General features: G+C 44.3%; 1 non-coding gene across 1 annotated transcript; it reads right to left on the bottom strand.

The window, feature by feature from the left end:
* Window positions 1-6,889: 6,889 nt before the first annotated feature.
* Window positions 6,890-6,977, bottom strand: LOC122124366. Its single transcript, XR_006150528.1, has one exon. It is a non-coding gene; the product is annotated as a small nucleolar RNA SNORA64/SNORA10 family (small nucleolar RNA).
* Window positions 6,978-23,925: the final 16,948 nt, after the last annotated feature.

Below are 23,925 nucleotides of genomic sequence, written 5' to 3'. Positions count from 1 at the left end.
GAGCAGTAACATAATGAATAATAGCCAGTAATCCTATATGACTTCGGTAAGAGCAACTAAGCATTATCACTTTTTTTTTTTTTTTTTTTTTTGTCATGAGGCTTGAACTCTGGGCCTGGGAGCTGTCCCTCAGCTCTTCGGCTCAAGGTTAGTGCTCTACCACTTGAACCACAGCGCCACATCTGGTTTTCTAGTGGTTTTTTGGAGATAAGAGTTTCATGGACTTTCTTGCCCGGGCTTTGAACCACAATCCTCAGATCTCAACCTCCTGAGCAGCCAGGATTACAAGTGTGAGCCACCAGCACCTGGCTTATCTATCACATTTTTATGTTTTTTGTTTTTTTTTGGGGGGGGGGTCCGGTCATGGGGCCTGAACTCTGGGCCTGGGCACTGTCCCTCAGCTCTTCAGCTCAAGGCTAGCGCTCTACCACTTGAGCCACAGCCCCACTTCCAGTTTTTTTCTTTTTGCTTATGTGGTGCTGAGGAATTAAACCCAGGGCCTCAGGCATGCAAGGCAAGCACTCTACCACTGAGCCACCTTCCCAGCCCTCTATTACATTTTTAAATATACAGGTGCCTCTCAAATTATGATAGGAATTATATCTATGATACTGAAAATATCGTAAGTTGAGAACACACCTAATGCACCTTGCTTATTTGGGTAGGTAAGTACAGTACAATACACACATTGCCCTGGAGAGGATCAGCCATTTTGCTTCCTGATTTCGTGGCTGATAAGAGCTTCCAGAATTCTGTGATTTAAAAACACATTTTAATATAAAAGCATGAAGGGGCTGGGAAGGTGGCTCAGTGGTAGAGCGCTTGCCTTGCATTCATGAGGCCCTGGGTTCGATTCCTCAGTACCACATAAGCAAAAGAAAAAAGCTGGAAGTGGTGCTGTGGCTCAAGTGGTAGAGCACTAGCCTTGAGCTGAAGAGCTGAGAGACAGCTCCCAGGCCCAGAGTTCAGGCCCCACGACCAGACCCAAAAATAAATAAATAAAATAAAAGCATGAAGACTACATTGCAAATGGGAAATACACCGTCTATTCAGTGGCCAATACAATAAAAAAACAATAACTGTACGTTCTGCATGTTGTATAGCTGTGCGTGGTATAGAGGGTCTTTGGAACCAGAGGAAATCAGTCCACCTCTATCTTTAACCATGGCCATCCTCTCCCTCTCCTCAGGCTTCCATCAAATAGCATCTCCCCGTTAAGACAAAAACAAGCACTCACAGCCTCTTTGATGTCTGTGCTCTCTGGTTCCTTTTGTGGCCCCTCCACGCTGGTTCCCACCTTACTCTTTCTTGGCACTCCACACTTTCCAATCACTTCATTGCTGAGTTCATCTCCACTGCTGAATCTCCAAAGCTCTCTGCAGGGCCTTGCATTTCCTTCTGGAAGCATCTCCTCTTGGGGCTCAGGTTGAGCTCCACCCTCTCCAACTTTCCCAGCTTGAAGAATTCTGGCCAGTCTTCTGCCTGGCCTTAGGATGTGGGCAGATTGAACTTCAGCCCTCTTCTGTCACTTTAGTACAGTCTCTTTTACCTACTCCTCTAGCTGCAGCATCAATGCTGTGTGATGAAGACACTTAACTTGCACGTGGATTACCGGTGCTGGATGTTTTTTCCAGACCCAGCATGCACTCCCAGCATGACACTTTGAGAAAAATGCTCTTTTCCTATTCCATAAGATCACTATGGCCATGCTCCTTTGGGGCTCAGGAATTAAGTATTCTTATCTCTACCCAAGCCAGGTCACCTGGAATTTGGCTGCTTGTGGATTTAACCCCCTTGCTCTTTACATACTAAGCTTGACTGGTAGAGATAGCCAACATGTAATATGAAGCCAGAGATCAGCAGAACTGAGCTGTGGATAGTCATAGACTCTACATCATTTACCATCAGTGAGCTTCTAGATCAGCCATGTCTAAAACAGGTATCCCCCATGCCTGGACTTCCCATTTATAGGAGCCTCTAAATTGTGCCAGGTAAAGTTGGGATTGCCACAGAAGAATGCTATCACTTTCCTAAACCTGCATTTGAAGTTTTAAGTTCATAAATACAACATGCTGGATATCTCCATGCAAAAACCACCCTGAACCTGAGCCCCAGTTCTGCATCTACCCCACCCCCGGCCAACCTGCTCTTCTCTCTGTGTCTCTTCCCGGCCTCTTGGGTCATTACACATGCAGCTAACACTGAGCCAACAGAAAGCTCGGAACAATAGCTTTCTCTCCCTTGTTTGAGATTTTCCAATTCAATTTTTTAAAACATCAAATATTCAGTTGTGCAAGCCCTAGGAAACTGGGTTAAATGGCATCACTAGAAAGATTGAGGATCTCCTAACAGGCTGCATAACATTCCCGGAAGCAACTTCTTTCTGAAAGGTTAGACTTCCTCGCACCTGGGTAGCACAGAAAGCATCACTCATGAGTCCATGCACATTAGATTTCACTTTTCTGAACCCCAACACTTTCAGCCAGGGACAGTCCTGATGCTGCCATAGAAAGCACCCTGTCTGTCAATCACTGCCTACTACCAATCCCACCACTCCACTCCCCAAGAACCCAAAGGCCCTGTCACCCTGGGTCATCTGCCATTCCCTGGTCAAACTGCACACATTCCTGCCCCTGGGACTGCACTCACTCTTCCTTGGGCCTTCTATTGCCTTCTCATCTCAGCTCCTATTCTGCCCAAGTGGTTGCTCAGATTTTACTCCATCTGGTGGCCTTGCTACAACCTTCTTTCCAGGTGAAAGGAAATGCTGTCTTCTCCCAATACCTGTGCCTCTGAGGACTCTGAGAACATTCTGTCTTTGGTTTGCTTTCATATGGGAGTCACCCAACTCCTCTTCTCAAAGGTTGCTGGATCTATGGAAGCTTACTTCATCCATGTCTCCTTCTTCTAAGCTCCTTCGTAAAGGATGCTTCTCTCCACATTGCTTTTCAAAGTGACTGTCACAGCCTCTTCCCACCTCTGTTCTCCTCTTCTTGTGCAAGAGCCAGGTTGACTCATCTCTGTCTCTATCACAAGACTAGATTCAAGAACTTCTTCTGTTTCTTCTGCTTATGCTTCTCCTGCTTCAGCTTCTTCTGCTTCTCCTGCTTCTCCTTCTGCTTCTCCTTTTGCTTCTGCTTCCCTTTCTGCTTCTGCTTCTCCTTCTGCTTCTGCTTCTACTTCTTCTGCTTCTTCTGTTTCTTCTGCTTCTACTTCTCCAGCTTCTGCTTCTTCTGCTTCTCCTGCTTCTCCTTCTGCTTCTGCTTCTGCTTCTTCTGTTTCTGCTTCTCCTGCTTCTGCTTCTCCTGCTTCTCCTGCTTCTCTTTCTGCTTCTCCTTCTGCTTCTGCTTCTCCTTGTGCTTCTGATTCTCCTTCTCCTTCTTCTGCTTCCCCTTCTGCTTCTCCTTCAGCCTGGCAAGAGCCAGGCTGACTCATCTCTGTCTCTATCACAAGACTAGATTCAAGAACTATCTCTGAGACCCTGTGACTCATGCCTACAGACCTAAATACTCAGGAGGCAAGATTGAAGCCAGCCGAGGCAGGAAAATTTGTGAAACTCTTACCTCCAATGAACCAACAAAAAGCCAGAAGTACGGGTGTGACTCTAGTGGAAGAGCACCAGCCTTGAACAAAATAAAGCTAAAAGACAGCACCCAAGCCCTGAGTTCAAGTCTTAGCACTGGCGCAAATATAAAACAAAACTTCACATTCATTAAGATGGCTGCTGTCAAAGAAATAGAAAATTGCAAGTGTTAATAAGGATTTGAAGACATTGGAACCCTGGTGCACTGTTAGAAAAAGCGTAAAACGATATAGCTGCTACAGAAAACAATGGAGTAAATCCTTCAAAACATTAAATAAAATTACCAGCTATTGACAGTTCTACCTCTGGGTATATTCATAAGAATTAAAGCAGAATCTCAAAGATATATTTATACACCCACACTTATAGCAGCACTATTCACAATAGCCAAAAGGTAGAAAAAGCCAAATGCTATTGATGGACGAATAGATTTGCCAGATGTGGCATGTACATACAATGGAATATTATTCACACTTAATAAGGAAGGAAATCCTGTCATATACTACAATGTGGATGAGGTTTGAGGACATTAGGCTAAATTAAATATGCCAGTCACAAAAAGACAAGTACTGTATAGATTCCATTTTTATAAGTTACCTACAATAGCTTCATGGAGAAATGGTGACAGGAAAACGGTCCTTGTGGGGGACAAGGAACAAGAATGAGGAGATTGTGTTTAATAGGAAAGAACTTGGTGGAAGACACAGTTCTCAACTCTGAAGGTAGACCAGGACAAGTCTGACCACGTTTGTCTCCCCTTTCTTTCTGGGCCTTCTGCTCCCCTGCATCCACGTAGCTCCTTCTTGACTGACCTCATGGCCGAATGCAGGCTCTTTGCACTCACTGGACCTCTCTTTCTCCAGCTGGTAAAGGGGAGGATAGGCAGTTTTTTAGTGTCTTTCCACTTGCTCTGTTACACTTAACAGAGGGACAGGGGAATTCCCAGGGGTTAGATAGGATTGTATGGCACACACTTTCGTGATGGGTGACCCACTGCAGAGACACCAACCAATGCCCAACACACCCCTTCAGATACCACAGTGATAATGGAGGTAACTCCCAGAGATGAAGACCTCATTGATAGGGTCTCTGAACCATGAAGAGCTATCTCATTGAACCCCAATACCTCTGCCCCTGACCCATTTCATCTTAGCCTTCTTTAGTGGTGAAGGATGGGACAGGATGGACTCAGGGAACAAGCACTAAGAACAGATGCCTTTTAGGGAGGCTTTGGGATGGGGAGAGGGGTGGAGAAGCATCCATGGCTGGAGGAAGAGTTCAGAAGCCGGTTCTGCCATTGTTCAGTATCCAAGGGCAATTCTTTTCCCTCTCCAGGCCCAGGGCTGTCCTCTGCATAATGAAGGGTGAGAGCATTCCGCTATGGTAGTCTCTGACTTTCTACTTTCTGGGAGCCACTGCACTGGGAATAAACTCAGGGCCTTGAACTTGCTAAGAAGATGCTCTACCACCTAAGCCATGCAGCCAGCCTTTTTGCTTTTAGTTATTCCTCACATAGTTTTTTTACCTAGTGATTCTTCTGCTTCCTGTGCCACTGAGATTACAGGTATGTACCACCATGTAAGGACTCAAACAAGTCCCTTTCACTCAAATTACACTCTACAGACATCATGATACCTAGAGGACAAAACCTGGGTCATTTCCCAGTGCCAACTCTGCCACCATTCCCATCCCTCAGAGGCAGGCCACAACTTTTCTTCAGCCCAGAAGTGCACAAATGGACATGGGAAGAAGTTACTCTGTCCTGTCCCAGGGGAAGGCACAGCCTGTTCTGTGCTATAGATGTAGGAATTGGGCTGGGCCAAGAGAAGAATCAGCAGGCCCCAGAAGGGACATGGAAAATAAAGTTGTCCTCTTACCTCCGGTCTTCTCAGGGCTTAGAACTTCCAGGTCATTTAGCAGATCAGGATACATTCCCTTAGGAAATAACCCCTACCTAGCTCCTCCTAGGCCAAGATCAGGGAGGAGTATTAGCAAGTGATCTCAGCCTTACCTACTCTCTACTAGAGAGATGAGGAGGGGGTCCATGGCTTAGACCCCCTTTCCTAAAACCAGCGCCCTGTCCTGGGACTTCTCAAGTCCAAACCTACAGATCTCAGCCCTACCCTAACTATTCCACTATCCAAGTGGATAACTGCAGTCCATCCTTAACTACTGGGGGGAGGAGGGTCCATTGAGGACTCCCCCACAACTTAAGGGTTTCTTCTTCTGGGGAATCCTCTGCCCACCCTGACTGTCTCTCAACAAGGACTTCAGTCTTCCTTATATCCAGGGCTTTACCACCACCCATAAACCACAACTCCCCACTCACTCCTGCTCCAAAGACCACCGTTTCCCGCCCCCCCATCCCAAGAATCATTAGCTACAGCCCAAGCGCCAGGGAAAGGCTGAGGTTAACAGCAGGAAAGCACTCTACTGAATAAGAAAAACATTTGAAACTAAGCAACAGACATCTCTCCTACTGAAGCTCACCAGATTTACCACAGGGAGTCTCTTACTGCTTTGTTTCTGATAAGACTGGCCACTTTATGTTTATTTACTCATTCAACTATTATTGATTGTGCACCTGCTGGGCAACCCTCCTAGTTGCTGGTAGACCTGAAGCCCAAAGCCAAGACTGGGCTTGCCGAAGGCTTTCTTTCTAGTAGAGACAAAGCATGACAAGCAAATACATACATCATATGAGGTCAGAAGCTGGATGCTGGTGTTTCACTCCTGTAATCTTGCTATTCAGGAGGCTGAGATCTGAGAATCTGTTCAAAGCCAGCCCTGGCAGTAAAGGCTATGAGATTCATTCCTCCAGTGAATCACCAAAAAGCCATAAGTGGAGCTGTGGCTCAAGTGGTAGAGTACCAGCCTTGAGAGAAAAAACTCAGGACAGCATCCAGGACTTCGGTTCCAGCCCCACTACCAACACACATACATACACACACACACACACACACACACACACACACACACACATGCACACACACACACAATATACAGATACATATATGAAGTATCAGCATTAAAAGAAATTGTTCAATACATGAAAATAAGGCCCTCACACCTCAGCAATCATCTAAGGAGCTGCCTAATTATCATCTGACTTTCTCCAACTAGACTGTCAAATATGGTGGCCACTATACAATTGTCCATTTAAGTTAGCATATTAACTTTACCTTAATTAAGCCAATTAGATACATTTACTATAATAAACTGTATATTTATATTACTATAATGTATATGTATGCAATTTTAAGTTATTGATATAGCACATTAATATACCCAATTGATATGTACACAATATATTACATGATACAAAATTCTGTCTCTCAGTTACAACAACCACATTTCAAGAGCTGCACTTGTAGCTGAGCTGAGCAGAGAGAATGTTTTCTCCCTTAGGGAAAGTTCTTTGGACAATGGTGTTCCAGGACAGTGACTCTGTTGACTTACTATTTACCATTGATTAGGGCTCTGACTCTGAAGTGAACTGATAGCTTAAAGAAGATTGATAAGCCGCAAGTGATTTTTGTCCAGCGAAGATGCCAACGATTTCTGTCTGGAAGACAAGATAACCCTGAAGGTTGCAGTTTTATTATCCTATAGGACATTAACCAATTTGGTGTGTGGTTTAGCAATCTTTACCCAGCACTCCTTCCTCATTGATTACGTGTAGCAGCGTCTTTTAGCCCCTTAGAGCCAGCTCTGTCATCTTGCTGAACCCTTCACTAATGAACTGAATAAATCACTGGCATAGCCACTAGATGCTTGTCTGAGAGTCATGTTTTTTGACTCTTTGGAAATTATACTTTGACATCAGGTAATGATCAATGCCATGAAGGAAATTTAAGCAGAGTGAGAAGACAGGAGGAGATCTCAGCTAGGCAGTCAAGGGAGACCTTTCTGGGAGTGGGGGTGACCTTTGAGCAAAGGCTGAAGGACATGAGGGGGCAGGCTGATTGGATGTGTAGGAGGATGTTCAAGCAGGGAGCAGTGCAGGGCCAAGGGCAGGAGTGGAGGCTGGATTACACTTGCTGCTTGAGCATAGCTAAGCGCTGGTGTGGCCGGAGCGCTGTGATCCTGATGAGATATCAGGCAGAGAAGAAGCTGGATTCTGGCTTGCATTTTGCAGGTATGTGCAGATGCTAAACAGGGTTGTAACTATTTTCTTTTATACTCCAGAGAGATCTGGAAAGCATCCTTTATGGTCAGTCCTGCTGAGGGCCTCATAGGCGGGTGGGAAATAGGAGATACCCTCCATAATATGCCAGAGCTGCATTTCCATAGCAACGAGGATGAAGGGGCCTGACCTGGCGATGACCTCACTGCCTGCTCTCTGTTCTCCCACTGTGCTTTCCAGCACTAGTTCCCCTCCCAACCTCCCCTGCGTCATACCTAAAAGTCCCCCATGGAGCTACACTAAACAACAACAACAACAACAAATCAATGGAAGAAAGAACTTGTAAAAGGTTCCAAAGCAACCAGCTTTTAAAGGAGCAGTTTTTCTGGGCCATGAAGTGTCTACAAGGTAGAAAAGCAAGATGACAGGGAGGTCATAGCTAGGAAATGAGCTGTGGCAGCTGAGGTTCCAAGTGTGGGAAGTCCTAAGCTGAGTATTAGATCTGTTTGAGAACCCAACTCAGCTACTTATGACCTGTATGATCTTGGGCAGACCATGCAACTTGACTGATATACAAATATAAATGGGTAGAAGAATGGTACTCACTTAGAAAGCTACTTTCCATTCCCTTCCAGGTCAGGGAACTGTCCGCACTCTATGATACCTCAAGTAAGAAACCTCCCAACATCTATCTCTGAGTACAGAAACTGTTCCTCCCCATCTTTCTGCAAAGTAAGATTTGAGTTAGCTTAAGTTTCCCCGCCCCCCCTTTGTATTTTTCTGTGTTGTTTGGCACTACTTAATTATCAGTTAATATAAATATAAGGTAATAAATCTGTCAATTTTATGGAGACTTCATTTTTTTTGTGGCTACCTATTCTTTGGGGGTCAAGAAAAGCTTCTTAAGCCCCTGCAGCAAAAATCCACACAATCACCACTATGCGAATTGGCACTGCCATTGGTATTCCTATCAACGACAGCACTGCAACCTTCACTACCACAACAAAAACACACACCACTCAGCACCATCCAACACCTAAGATTACCACCACTACTACCACCTGCACACATCAGCACAAGTACCCCATAGCAACAATGCCAACACTGCTTGCCTACCCCTACCATCTCTACCATCACTGCCATCACTACCACCACCATCACCACTAATGACCACAATACCACAATGGTTGATTGGTTGGTTTGTTACATGAGGGAGTAAATGCATGTATGAATCATTAAGTAAAGAAATGACTTTAGCTGGGCGGCGGTGGCTCACGCCTGTAATCCTAGCTACTCAGGAGGCTGAGATCTGAGGATCACAGTTCAACGCCAACTCGGGCAGGAAAAGTCTGTGAGACTCTTATTTCCAATCAACCACTCAGAAAACCGGAAGTGGCGCTGTGGCTCAAGTGGTAGAGCACTAGCCTTAAGCTGAGGAGCTGAGGGACAGTGCCCAGGCCCAGAGTTCAAGCCCCATGATCTACAAAAAAAAAACGAAAGAAAGAAATGACTTTACAAAAACAAAAAACAAAAAACAACCTCAAAATATCCATGAAAGGAAGTCAGTTCTACCATTTAGTGATTTATGTCCAGGTAAGATCATTCTGGATTTCTGAACTTTGCCATTTGAATATAGCTTTCCTTTTTCCAAAGATTCCTGTTTATTACCTTCTTTAGCTACTCTCTAGCACCCCCAAAACCCAATCTTGGAATAGCCTCCTGTAAGATTATACCCAGACAGTTGGCAGAACTTTGAGCCAGAGGAGCTAGAAATCTAGGTTCCTGATAAATGAAGGCAAGTGGGCATCAGCTGCCTCTCAGGGGCCAAGGGGTGAGCTGCCAAGCAGTCCCTAGAAGGAACTCAATTTAAAATGGGGAAAGAGAAGGGAGAAGCAGTCCAGATCCTAGGTATGCTTTTGAGGTCTTGGCTGTTCTCCATGTTGCCTAAGAAACTTTATTCCAGTCCTCCTAACTTCCTTCCCTGCCGTTCAGCATTCAGCACTTAGGGCTGGAAGCTAGCAGAAACCAAGTCTATACTATACACTAGTTCCTGCCCCGACTTTCTGTGCCTTTCTCCCCATCAATACAATGGGGAAATTAGAAAAGATGCATCTGGCACCTCTCTTGCTCTGATAGTCCCTGCCTTAGCATTCACATCAAAAGAACTCTCTGCTGGAGGAATTGGTAGGTACAATTAATCTCCTCTATCAATTATTACAATTAATAATCTACAATTAATCTATCTACAATTAATCTCTCTCTATCTTTTTTATTTTTTATTTTTTGGTGCCAGTCTTTGGGCTTGAACTTAGGGCATGGGTGCTGTCTTGAGATTCTTTTTGTTCAAACTAATGCTCTACCACTTGAGCCACAGCCCCATTCCAGATTTGAGGCATTGTTTAGAGATAAGAGTCTTGCAGACTTTCTACCTAGGCTGACTTTGAACTTCTATCCTCAGAGCTTTCTGAGTAGCTAGGATTACAGGCATGAGCCACAGGTATCCAGCTTCTATTTACATCTTTAATGGTAGACACCATCCCAAAATAGTGATGGGGATGTGACTGTAAGAAGTGATGAGAACCTTTCTCCTTAGTTCAGTGGGCTCAGACTGTGAGGAGTGTAAAGCCAGAAGAGCCTAGGGAACTAGCTGATCCAAACTCTGAAGTGAAAGCCTCCCATACCCCTCCTCACCAAAGCCCAATTGAGGCCTGCCAGACCTCAGGCTAGGGCCAGAGTTCCTAATAGCCAGACCTTTCTGAGCTCTTTGTGCTGCTCCAGGAACCCAGCTCAACCACAACACTTTTCACAAAAGTCCCATTCCCTGCTAACATAGCTGCTGCAGTCCATATACAGCCTAGAAAGGCTGAAGTCCCAGCACCCAATGGAGAGGTCTTAGGACAAAGGCTCCAAAGTGCTATGGGTCTCAGAGACCCAAAGGGCCAACAACTGCACCCATCTCTGACGCATTTCCCAGGGGCCTACAGAGGGAAGAAGAGGGAGGCAGAGGTTCTGTTATTGCTGTTTTGTTTTCATCCTCTGTTTCTTCTAGTATGCTGTCCATTTCTTTCTGGTTCTTTCTTAGACGTTGATCATTTTTTATTGTTTTTTATCTGTCTCTGGTTCTCTCTATCTTCTTCTCAGTGTTTCTCTCTCTCTTTCTTCCTTCTTCATCATCATCCCCCCACCACACACACACACACACACACACACACACACACACACACATAATTTTCTCTGTCTGTGACTTTGCTTCTGGAAGTTCAAAGACATGTGCTCATTTCAAAGTCTTATTAATTCCACTCCTAGGAAATCTCTATTCATGAAATAAAACATACACAGGCTCTAACCACACTTGAAAAACTCCACAGGTTGGTGGAAATGGGAGTATTTTGGCCTGAGATGGACAGCCCTGGGTTTCTTTCTTAGCCCTGTCCTGATTTGCTGAGTGATCTTGGCAGCCTCCTTAGGCTTCTGCTCCAGCACATATAAAATGAGAGTGTTGGGACACACTGATATCAGCCCCAGCAGCTCTCTAGGACTGGAAGAATTCAGGTACTTAGCCTCCATGTACCTCTTGCCTTTGTGGGCTTTCCCTGGGGATTTCATCGAGGCTCCTCACGCCAGCAGGTTATCACTGTGCTGTGATTACCATCTTAATCCCCACTTGTGTCCTTTTGTTTAAATGTGGATTAGAGTACTCAGGTTTGGAAGCCCAGGAGCCTGGCCACCCTTCAGAAAGACCTTAATAACTATGGTGGTAGATTAGAGGAGGCCTTTCCTGTAGCCCAGCTGGGGAGGAAGATGAAAGCCAGAAACCCAAAGAAGAATACAACCATTAGTTAACAAATATTTACTGAATGGCACTGATGTGGTAGCACCTGACTAAGCTTTTTGTATACTATGGAGAACAAAACAAATGAGCTTCCCTGTGGACTAGAGAAGATTCAGTGGCAATGCAGAAGTGAGTTTGTTTGTTCAGTTTTATTTTTGAATGAGATCAAGGAAGGCTTCCAAGAAAGCAATAGATGATCTGAAGCTTAGTGGTTGAGTAGAATTTTCCTGTGCAGAGAAGTGAGGGAAAAACAGAGGGGACAGAATAAGAGAAACAAAAATGGCAGAAGCTCTCTTCAGAAACAACTGAGTAGAGAAACACTGAATGCCTAGACTGCAGAAGGGCATACGAGTCTTGAAAAGGAGGCTGCGGAGATAAACTTTCCCTGGAGGGGCCTTTGGAGGGTCTGGGATGGACTAGGAGAAAGAAAGCGGAAAGTCTCAGCAAAGACCAAGAGGGCATAGAGGAGGGGGGAGGAGCCGTGCCAATGTCACAATGCATGCATACATCAGTGCACACACACCCGCACGCGCACGCACACACGCACACACTCACACACACACACAAGGCTCTAAGGTAAGGGCAACAGCCAAGCACAGTGAGTTAGAGACAGGAAATGAGGTCTGACTAGGACTTGGCAAAGGAGAAATTTGCTTTAGAAGACAGGTCTGTTGAGGTAGAGAGAGAGGAAAGAAAGAACAACGTCTCAGAAGTCCCATGAATGAGCCTTGTGTTTAGAAGAGACCACAGTGATAAATCACCATACATCAAGGTTGACAGGGTCTTCAGGACTGTTCGATTCTTCATAGCCCCTGCATAAAGGGGGATAATAGAGGTCCATAGGATAAGAAAGGCTGGCCTGAGTCCCCTGAGGAGCCCATGCAGAAGTGAGAACTCCTGCCTCCAAGCCTTACAGTTTTATCCCATCCTCCACACCTTGCCAGACTAGTGTATGGCTTCATCTTGCCAGGAAAAAGAACTGGAACCACAGGAACCCCAGGTAGGTGTCTGGAATCCTAGCTTCCCAGAGGCTAACATCAAAAGGAGGCAGGCCGTGTGAGGTTACAGACCTATGACAAAGGCCGGAAGAATGAAAAGAAAAAGTAGGGAAAGGGATATTGTGAAAGGATATTTAGCTGGACTGGGTGAATGATGTTTTAAAATGAAGGAAAGCAAGAAGTTGGTCTTGGAAAAACACTGGCAAGACTGGGTCCATGGCTATGGTCATTACTGAGCAAGGTTCAAAATAAGGAGGTTGGAAGTCTGGAAGTGGCAGAAGGCAGAACGTTCTGGTTTGGAGTGAAATAAGGAGTTTGGTTTAGAGGTTGTGTTTGGATTGGTGGTAGGTAGTTTGGAGCACTTCCTCTATTGTGGGCCCAGGCTATCTCATTGAAGCTGTGCAAATACTCCTTGAGAAGACATGTATCATTCTTCTCAATGGATATACAAGTAAGCTGAGGAACAGAGCCATTAAAAAAGAAGAAGAAGAAGCCGGGTGCCGGTGGCTCATGCCTGTAATCCTAGCTACTCAGGAGATCTGAGGATCGCTGTTCAAAGCCAGCCTGGGCAGGAAAGTCCGTGAAACTCTTACCTCCAATAAACCACCAGAAAACTGGAAGTGGCGCTGTAGCTCAAGTGGTAGAGTGCTAGCATTGAGCTGAAGAGCTGAGGGACAGCGCTCAGACCCAGACCTATGACCGACAAAAAACAAACAACAACAACAAAAACGTACCCAAAGGTACTTAGTTTGTAAATGTCTAAGTCAAACCTCAACTTGGGTCTACTTAACCTTAAAGTCCAGTTTTGTTGTCACATGCTCCATCCTTAAGGAGCCAAGGAAAAGAGAGAACTGGAGAAGTACTAAGGAGAAACACTTGCAAGTGGAGAGGAAAAATAGAAAGGAAATAGAATGAATGACATACTGAGCTAGATGGTGAGATCAAAGAGAGGCAGAAAAGAGCAGACAGAGGCAGAAGAATCTTGGAACCAGAAGCCCAAGTTGGAGAACATCTCAAGATAATGTCAAGGTGATTCTTGAAACAAATCCAGTATCTTGTGTGGTAAAGATGTGCTGATCGGGATGGGAAAGTGGCTCAGTAGTAGAGTGCTTGCCTTGCATGAATGAGGCCCTGGCTTTGATTCTTCAGAACCACATAGTAGAAAAAGCCAGATGTGGTGCTGTGGCTCAAGTGGTAGAGCGCTAGCCTTGAGCTGAAGAGCTGAAGGATAGTGCATGACTGACCAAAAAAAAAAAAGGATATGCTGATCACAGAAAACTTGGAAGTGCCTCAGTTAACAGGAAATCCAGCAGTTTCAGGGGTGTAGACTGTCCAAAAGACACAGAAGGGACAGGCAAGAGAGAAACTGAGAGCTTTGGTTGCAGTAGGATGAGAATAATGAAATCTGAGAACACGGGTTGGTCAAAGTTGACCTTCTTGTTGACATTGAAAAGGGGGCGGGCATTTACTTTAGCTTATAGTTTCCAATATTTCAGTCCATCCTGGGGGCAGAGTTGGGGGGGGGGTTCACCTCTCAATGTGGCAGCCAGGTGGCACTGCAAGAGAATGGCTGGGCTCCATGGGCTCCCTCCTTTTTCTCCTTTTATTCTATCCCAGAAATGAATATGGGATGGTGCTGCCAAATTCAGCATAGGCTCTCCCCAACCCCTCATTCCCCTACCTGCCTTGGTTAATCTTCTCCAGAGCACCTTCACAGACAAACCCAGAGGTACGCTTTATTAGCTTCCTAGGGTTTCTCAATCTAATCAGGTTGACAAACAAAATAAACCATCTCAGGGCTCATGCCTGTAATTTAGCTGTTCAGGAGGCTGAGATCTAAGAATTGCAACTTGGGGGATTGAGGGTGGGGGAGATGGGAAGGAATGGGAAGGGGAAACAAAGGAGGAGACGACAATTCTTGAGTAGGTTTTTTTTTTTTGGTCGGTCACGGGGCTTGAACTCTGGGCCTGGGGCGCTGTTCCTCAGCTCTTCAGCTCAAGGCGAGCGCTCTACCACTTGAGCTACAGCGCCACTTCCGGTTTTCTGGTGGTTTATTGGAGATAGGAGTCTCAAGGTCTCTCCTGCCCCGGCTGGCTTTGAACCGCGATCCTCAGATCTCAGCCTCCTGAGTAGCTAGGATTACAGGCGTGAGCCACCAGCGCCCGGCGAGACGACAATTCTTGATAAGAAATGTACTCATTATCTTGCCCGTGTAATTGTAACCCCTCTGTACAGTATTTTCACAATAAAACAAAGTTATGAAAAAAAGAAAACAAAAAAGAATTGCAACTTGAAGCTAGCCAGGGCATAAAAGTTTGTGAGATTTTTTTTTCCCTTGCCAGTACTGGGGCTTGAACTCACAGTCTAAGTGCTGTCCCTTAGCTTTTTCACTCAAGGCTGGCACTCTACCACTTGGACCACAGCTCCGCCTCTGGCTCTTTGCTGATTAATTGGAGATAAGAGACTCAAGAACTTTTCTGTCAGAGCTAGTTTTGAACTAAGTCCTCAGATCTCAGCTTCCTGAGTAGTTAGGATTACAGACATAGGAGACTCTTGTTTTTTTTTTTTGTTTTTGTTTTTGTTTTTGGGGGGGGGGGTAAATGTTTACATAGGAGACTCTTATCTCCAATTAACCCACCAAAAGGCCAGAAATGGAATTGTGGCTTCAGTAGTACAACTCCAACCATGAGTGAGAAAATATAAGTGACAGTGTCCAGGCCCTAAATTCAAACCTTAGTACCAGCAAAGACACAAAACAAGTATACTATCAAGAAAGTAAGAAGACAATCCAGAGAGTAGAAGGTATTTTTTTTTAATAAATCTTATGAGTCTAATGTTCAAAATAGCTAAAGAACATTTATTTATTTATTTATTATTTTTGGCAGTCCTGGGGCTTGAGATTAGCCAGGGCACGATCCCTGAGATTCGTTTTGCTCAAGACTAGTGCTCTATCACTTGAGCCACAGTACCACTTCCAGATTCTTCTTAGTAGTTAATTCAAGATAAGAGTCTCACAGACTTTCCTGCCCAGGCTGGCTTAAAACTGTGATCCTCAGATCTCAGCCTCCTGAGTAATTAGGATTACAGGTTTTAGCTACCAGCACCCAGCAGCTAAAGTACTTTAAAAAGTTAGCCATTAAAAAACATCAACAGGGGCTGGGAAGGTGGCTCAGTGGTAGAGCGCTTGCCTTGCATGCATGAGGCCCTGGGTTCAATTCCTCAGCACCACATAAGCAAAAAGAAAAAAGCCAGAAGTGGTGCTGTGGCTCAAGTGGTAGAGCGCTAGCCTTGAGCTAAAAGAGCTGAGGGACAGCACCCAGGCCCAGAGTTCAGGCCCCACGACCGGACCCAAAAATAAAAATAAAAAAATCAACAATTATCTTAGTTACAATGTGGGAAAAGGACTTAGAGAAAAAGACATTTCTCTAAAGAGGATATATAAATTTCCAATATGCACATGAGAAATTATCCAATGTTATTAGTTATTAAGAAAATGCAAATCAAAACCACAATGAAGTATTACCTCATACTCACTCAGATGGCTATAATCTAAACAAAAGAGAATAAGACATGTCGCTGAGGGTATGAAGAAAGTCAGAGTTTTGTACATTGCTGAGGAGAATGTAAAATGGTGCAGACACTTTGGAAAATAGCTTGGCAGCTTGCCAAATAGTTAAGTATCGAGTTACTATATAATCCAGGTATTTAACTCATAGATATACCCAAGAAAAGTAAAAAACATATGCTCAAATAAAACCTTTACACTAATGTCTGTAGGAGCATTATTCACAAAAGCCAACAAAGAGCAACAATGCTAATGTTTAGCAACTGATGAATGGATAAATAAGCCGTAATTTTGCTTAAAAGTGCATGGAATGGGATCACAAAATGTCCTTAGCATGTAATGTTACTCATTCATAAAGAGGAATGAAGTACCAACACAGGCTACAACACAGTTGAACCTTGGACACATTATGCTAAATGAAAGAAGCCAGTCACCAAAGGCACTATTATTATATGGTTTCATTTACCTGAAATGTCCAAAATAAGCAAGTCGATAGAGACAGAGAGCAGATTAGTGGTTACCAAGGACCGAGGAGAAGGGAAACAGAGAGCTACTGTTTAAAGGTATGAGGTTTCTTTTGGTGTGTTCTGGAATATTCTGGAACTAAAAGAGCGGTGATAGTTGGACTGCCTTCTAAGTATATGAAAAACAATTGAGCCAGGCTCACACCTAGTGGCTCATGCTTGTAATCCTAGCTACTCAGGAGGCAGAAATCTGAGGATCATAGTTCAAAGCCAGCTCAAGCAGGAAAGTCCTTGAAACTCTTATCTCCAATTAATCACCAAAAAGACAAAAGTAGAGGTATGACTCAAGTCGGAGGCCACCAACCTTGATCAAAAAGCTAGGGGAAGCTGAATGCCAGTAGCTATTCAGGAAGCCTAGATCTGAGGGTTGTGGTCCAAAGCCAGCCCAGGCAGGAAAGTCCCTGAGACTCTAATCTCCAATAAACCACCAGAAAAGCGGAAGCGGCGCTATGGCTCAAGAGCTAGAGAGCTAGCCTTGAGCTGAAGAGTTGAGGGACTGTGCCCAGGCCCAGAGTTCAAGCCCCATGACTAGGAAAAAAAAAAAAGCTAGGGAATAGTTTCTAGACTCTGAGCTCAAGCCCCAGTACTAGCAGAACAAAGAAAGGAAGGAAGGAAGGAAAGAAAAGAAAGAAGGAAGGAAGGAAGGAAGGAAGGAAGGAAGGAAGGAAGGAAGGAAGGAAGGAAGGAAGGAAGGAAAAAGAAAGGAAAAGATTGAACTTTAACATTAACAGATGGACTTTATAGTATATCAAATACATCTCAATAAAGGAGAGAAAGCAGGTAGGACTTTCTGAAGAAAATATTGAGTGATTATTCAAGCTTGCAGGGAAAAAGAGAGACCCTATTTAGATTAAAAAGCAAAACAAGATTTTACTCAACTGTTAAATTCTTTTGAACTTATTACTTCAAGGGCTAAGTTATGTTGCTTTTTTTTTACTACCTTATTATAAAGTGACATATTAATAATAGCTAGATTTATAGAGAAATATCTGGGAGGTTGTTATCTGAAATGTTAACAGTGGCTGCCTCTGGGAGATAGTATCTTGTGTGATTTTTAAATTTATTCTTTTTGCTTTTATGTATCACTTCCATTTTCCATATGCATATTTATCCACTTTATAATGAGTAAAATCTATAAAGCTCTTTTGTTTTGGCAAAAAAAAAATAATTGGATATGTTGAAAAAAATGTAGCTAGATAATTTTCAAACTTCTTTTTACTTGCATGAAACCAATGTCATTTCACTGGTCACTCCCAAGGGAGCAAAAACTATCCAATTAGCTTAGTGATCACAATTCAATTATGTTTCTGAACACGGAACAAGGGCCCTGTGTGAGCCACGCTGTGTGAGGGAAAAGGATGGTTAGGCTATGAGTTCTGCATTCCAGATCTTTTGATGCAGTAAAGGACCTCAGATGTGTAAATAAACAACTGAAAGCAAGACAGAACATGAAAGCAGAACAGAGGCACCTGTAAGACACTGTTGAATCCCTGGAGAGGCCGTGATTTGCCACCAAGATTTTTCAAAAAGCCATAAAAAAAAAAAAAAAAACAAAACAAAAACAGATCTGCTTTAGAGCTAGGCCTTGACATTGAAAGGAATTGCAGATTTTCTTCTCTGGAAAATGGGAGGAAGAGAATTTCTGTGCCCAAACCACCTTTCCTGTCTTCTCACCTTCCAGAGAGCCTTCCTGACCTGCTGAGACTCAAGCCTGCAGCTTTCCCTTTCAAGCTGTGGCTCCCCTACAGTGCCCCTCCATCCTAGATCCCCCAGCCCACTCCTGCTCTCTGTAAGACTGTCCCTTTAGTCTCCTGGGAAGCCTGGTTGATCAAACAGGATGAGTTAAAGCCCCTGCCTTGGCAATGGCGGCATGCTGAGCCCTTCTCTACTGTTCCACTCTGTTCCCTGCATCGCACTCATGCTGAGGTGTTTGTTTCATCCACTAGGATGTGAGCTCCATTAAAGACAGGCTGAGAGTTCACAAAGCATTAGTGCTCAGTAAGCACTGAACTAAATGAAACAGACACTGGCCAGAATGCATGGAGTGGGTCCCCATAGCCCAGTTCTGCCCAGTGCTCTTCACTCCCTGACCTCCTGACCTTAGAACTAGGCCAATGATACCACTGGGTCAGTTTGAATTCCTCATCCTCCAGGTCCAGTTGTTGGTCTAGGGCTGCATGAGACCCAAGCCAAGCCAATCTGCATCCTATCCCGGTGAAGAAGCGCACTTTCCTCAGTGATGGATGGCACTGGCAGTGACCATGTTCCTTACGAAGTAGGGAAAATGTCTATAGGAGAGAAGGAAGCCATCACATAAAACAAGTGGAAACGGAGTGATGGCAATTACCGGTGGTTTGGGAGACTCCATTGCAGTTTCTGAGATCCCCAGAGCAGGGCTGGTTCAATTTTGTGTCCTAGACAGGGATCTTTCAGTAAAATCTTTTGTGAAAGCCAAGTGTTGCTGGCTCATGCCTATAATTCTACCTACTCAGGAGGTTGAGATCTGAGAAACATGGCTCAAAGACAACTCAGGCAAGAAGTCTGTGAGACTCTTTCCATTTAACCACTGAAAAGCTGGAAGTGGAGCTGTAAACTCATGGTAAAGCCCTAGCCTTGAGCAAAATACCTAAGGAACAATGCCCAAGCCCAGAGTTCAAGGCCCAGTACCAGCAAAAAATAAATAAAGCAAACATTGTGAGCAAAATCAACAAAAGCTTGGGTTTCTGTCACTGATCATAAAAATCTAGTATGTGGATCAGCTGAGGCCAGATTGAGGAAGATTCTAAATACCACATAGGAGACTTACAGTTATATGTGTAGTGACAAACAGTCAGGGCCTTGAAAGTAAACCCCAGCATCATGGAAGCTCTGGATTAGAGAGGTGGGAATGGAGGCAGTTTGGAAATGCAAAATAAAACCTTTATCACAGAGGTGGAGGAGAAAGAAGATTGAATAAAACCCTGATTTTGTTAGATAGGAAAGAGCAGCAGGCTTGTGATGAATGAGAAAGTAAAGGGAAGAGGTGGTCATGTCTAATAAATAGGCATTTTTGAAACACTGCAAACATCTCAGTGCACAAACATTCATCACTGATACAAATGGGGTCTTAGGGGTTTTATAAACAAGCAAGCCCTTGCCAGCACTCACATCTGGCAGATGATACATCCATCATGTGTAAATACTTCACATTGCATCGATTACCCTGATCAATTTTAGGCATCTATCATTTTCCTGGCCTGCGATCCAATATAGGGAAATTACAAAGAAATAAATGTTCTGGTTATTCTATGACCATGGCTTATAGGAAAACTGAATAAAGCCATGCTAGATTTCAAAGCTTGGGGCGGGGGGGGGGGGGGGGGGGGGGATGGTGCTATTCTGTTTTTCCTAGAATTATTTCTGGATAGAAATCAAGAGACCATCCTTTTCAAAATTCACTATGAAAGTCACCCTTGTCTTGGTATGGTAAAAGATCAATAATGAGCCACACAAAATACAGATGAGAGATACTTAAAACTGAGTTCTACTTTCAAGCATTGGTGCTCATGCCTGTAATCCTAGCAACTTGTCTCAGTCTGAGATCTGAAGATAGGGATTCCAAGCCAGGCCAGGTACTCTAAAAGCCAGAAGTGAAGCTGTAGCTCAAGTGGTAGAGCACTAGCCTTGCCCAAGGAAGCTCAGGAACAATACTCAGGTCTCGAGTTCAAGTCCCAGGACTGGCACCAAAAACAAACAAACACAAAAACCCGAGATCTGCCATCATCATCTTTGATGCTGAAGAGTAAAGTCTGCTTAAGGGAAGAGAAAGCAAGACTGAGAAGATAAAAGGCAGTCAAATATTTAGGGTTTTTTTCCTAGCAAGGTTTTGAGTTTTTCTGCCTAGCAAGGTTTTGAGTTCAAACCTCTATATTGCAAAAAAAGAAAAAACAAAGAAAAGAAAAGAAAGAAAAAGAAAAAAATGAAACTTTTCTAGGCAGGCCTGGAAGCTGGCATGAACCCTAGGTGAGGCCTTGCAATTGGGCAGAGAGAAGGACAGATGAACTGAGAAAGGCAGCACTTCCCACACTCAATCTCACTAGTTCCTCAGAGAAATCCTGTAGGGAAGCTGAGAGTATCCCCAAATTTAGAGTGCCAGAAAAAGAGGATCCGAGAGGTGAAGTGGGCTGCCTGAGGTCCCACAGCACTTTGTCCATTTCGATCTGACACACTATCTCCTGATGTGCGCTTTTTATTCCTTTCAACTTCACCTGGCAGAAGTAAGGCCAAGATCTTAAAACAGGCAACAACCTCCCATCCAGAAGTGAGCCCAGGACTGAAAATGGCACTCATTCGCACCTTTCCTCTTAAATGAGCCATATTTCTCCAAGTTCACTATTAAACCATACATCTTCCTGGGTTTCTTTGGTTTTCATTGAAATGGTTTAATTTCGTTTTGGTTTTTTGATATGAGGGTTCAAGTCCAGGGCCTCATTCATGCTAGGCAAGTGCTCTACCACTAAACTGCATCCTCAGATCCACTGGCTATGTTTTAACCCCAGGAAGGGCCTGGGGGAGACTGTGGGAGAGGGTATGGGCTTCTCAGAGGCCTGAAGAGACTTTTCCTCCCACCCACAGAGAGCTTCAGCACCTGTAAACATAATTCCTCTGAAGTCTCCTAAAACCCCAGGTCTCTGTGGGGCAGCCCCAGCTGATCCTGGTAATTTCCAAAGCCACTGCCTTGAAGGCTTGCAAATCCCCAGTTCATGCTCAGACATATAAATTGCATTAGCAGGAAGGAGAACTTTGTGTCTGGTGGAGTGATTTCTGCAAAGAGAAAGCCTTGGACTCAAGTGTACCGGTGTGAGCACACTCAGGCCTGGCCCCTCTCCAGACAAACCAGGCAGAAGGATGGGCCTCTCCTGGCTGCAAAGAAAGGAGATTATTTCCCTACTAAGAGATCCTGAGTGTGGGGAAGATGGAGCTCCTAACCTAGCCAGTGTATACATTGCTCCCAGGTCATTGTAGCCAGAATTAATGAGTTTTTGCAAATGCTGGGTCCACAGACTCTGCATGTGCACATGCATCTACCCGCAGATGACCCAAAGACTCCTGACTATTCCCCTCTTAGGTGCTTCCAGCTAGTAGTTTATTAGTATCAAACCTACTCTGTCTCTGTCTATGGCTCTGGCTCTCTGGCTCTCTTTGGCTCTCTCTGGCTCTGTCTCTCTCTCTCTGTCTCTCTCTATCTCTCTCTGTCTCTGTCTCTCTGTATCAGTCTCTCTCTCTCACACACACACACACACTCACACACACACACACACATACACAGAGTCACAATATTTTTCAACCCACCCACATTTATCTTGTGCTCCTATTTTGGGTCCTGGGCTAGGTTCTGGAAGTTCCAAATATGAATTGGAAACAGCCCCTGATCTTCAGTCTTCAGTCTGGAAGAGACAGGAGTCATAGGACAGAGTCCAGGACTAAAGAGCTCTGGGCAGGTTTAGAGGCAGGCAGACCTAGGTTCAAATACTGTTGCTGTGCTAACTTGAAATATGGCCTTGCACAAGTTGTTCTAATAAATGAGCTTCTGTTCCTGAATCTGAAATTTGTGTGGGTTTTTTTTTTTTTTTTGTCAGTTGTGGGGCTTGAACTCTGGGCCTGGGCACTGACCCTCAGCTCCTCAGCTCAAGGCTAGCGCTCTACCACTTGATCCACAGTGCCACTTCTGGTTTTCTGTGTGGTTTATTGGAGATAAGAGTCTCACAGACTTTCCTGTCCAGGCTGCCTGAGATCCTCAGATCTCAGCCTCCTGAGTAGCTAGGATTATAGGTGTGAGGCCTGGCCCCTGGCCTGAATCTGGAAATTTTTTTAAAAATCCACCTAGTAGGACTGGTATATGGAACAGAAGGGGACATAGTACCAGCACAGAGAAGATAGATCTCTGATGGATAGATCTATCCAAATATATCATGTACAGAGAGGCATAAATCTACTTTAGATAGATAGATTTTGACATATAAAAAGCCAGGAAGAATCATTGCTAGGGGTTTGGAAAAATTGACTTAATAACAATGTAGCCATATTGGTTTATCAATGGTAACAAACAAGCTGTAAATAAGAGGAAACTAGATGACAACTCTCTCTACTTTCTGATCAGATTTCCTATGAAACTAAAACTGCACTATTTTTTTAAAAGAACCAAACCAGAAAAAAGAAGAATGTTAGAGAGAGAAACCAGCATACTCAAAGGCAGAGCAGTAATAACATGAGATTGGAGCCTTGAGTTCCTAGGACAGCAATGAACCCAGAGGGGCACTTACACTTTATCCTAAGACTATGGAGAGATGGCAAATATCTCAGTAGGTGCTAGCCTGAGCAGTCAGTCTTCAGTTAGATTGCCGCTGAACAGCCCAAAGCTGAAACAGAGGCCAGGGTAAAAAATGAAAATCTGTATTAGCCTGATAGGAATGGAGTAGGAGAAAAGGCTCTAAGAAAAAAAGAAGGCTCAGAAAGATACTGAGTTTGCCTTGAACTGGACTTGGTGACTCATTGATAGGCTGATTGATGGATAGATTGATTGATTGATTGAATGAGTGATTGATTGATTGACTGCTGTGGATGAGAGAGGGAGAAGAGTCTGGGGAATGCTTTCTGGCTCCATGGGTAGCATAGCCATTCTTTCAGAGATCTGGAATGAAGGAGGGATTGATCTAAAGACACAATGAGCTGGCCAGCTGCAACATGGTTTTGAGAGAGCATCAATTCAGATGCTGTGCAAAACACATTCTGGAATCCTCCTGACCTGGCCTTTTAGAGCTGTGATGATCACTACCTACAGACCAGGACCCATGCTTTCAAACTTTGATGCCCAGCCTGCTACAAAGGCCTTTCCAGTGGGGCACCTTCATGACTGCTGGAGCACCCCTTTCCCCGCCCCTTTCCCAGCCATGATGCATTTTAAAGGTAACAAGTCTTAAAGAAGTTGCTACCTTCAGTCAGGGTCACAAGCTAGGGTCTGCCATCTCTCCAAAAAACATGATCACACACCACTCTCAATCCAGAAGTCCAATGAAGATCTTTGGGAAACAGTACATTGAAGAACACATAGGCGAGTGATGTCAACAACTACAACACTGATACAGAAGCCAAAACTGGGGAGGGGTGTCACTTCCCTGGGAAAAAAAATCATTCATTTCTATTCAAATAGGGTTTAAAATGAACTGATCCCAAGGGACATCAGCAAAATGTCAGAGAAAGGAGCTCTGAAAATCTCTACTCCACTCAAGCAATTTTAAAAAATATTACCAGAATCAAC

The sequence above is a fragment of the Dipodomys spectabilis genome, unplaced genomic scaffold, assembly GCF_019054845.1.
Source record: "Dipodomys spectabilis isolate Male_0828 unplaced genomic scaffold, ASM1905484v1 ptg000006l, whole genome shotgun sequence".
NCBI classification, from domain to species: domain Eukaryota; kingdom Metazoa; phylum Chordata; class Mammalia; order Rodentia; family Heteromyidae; genus Dipodomys; species Dipodomys spectabilis.
The sequence above is the reverse complement of the archived record's forward strand: the minus strand, read 5'-3'. Positions and strand labels throughout refer to the sequence as shown.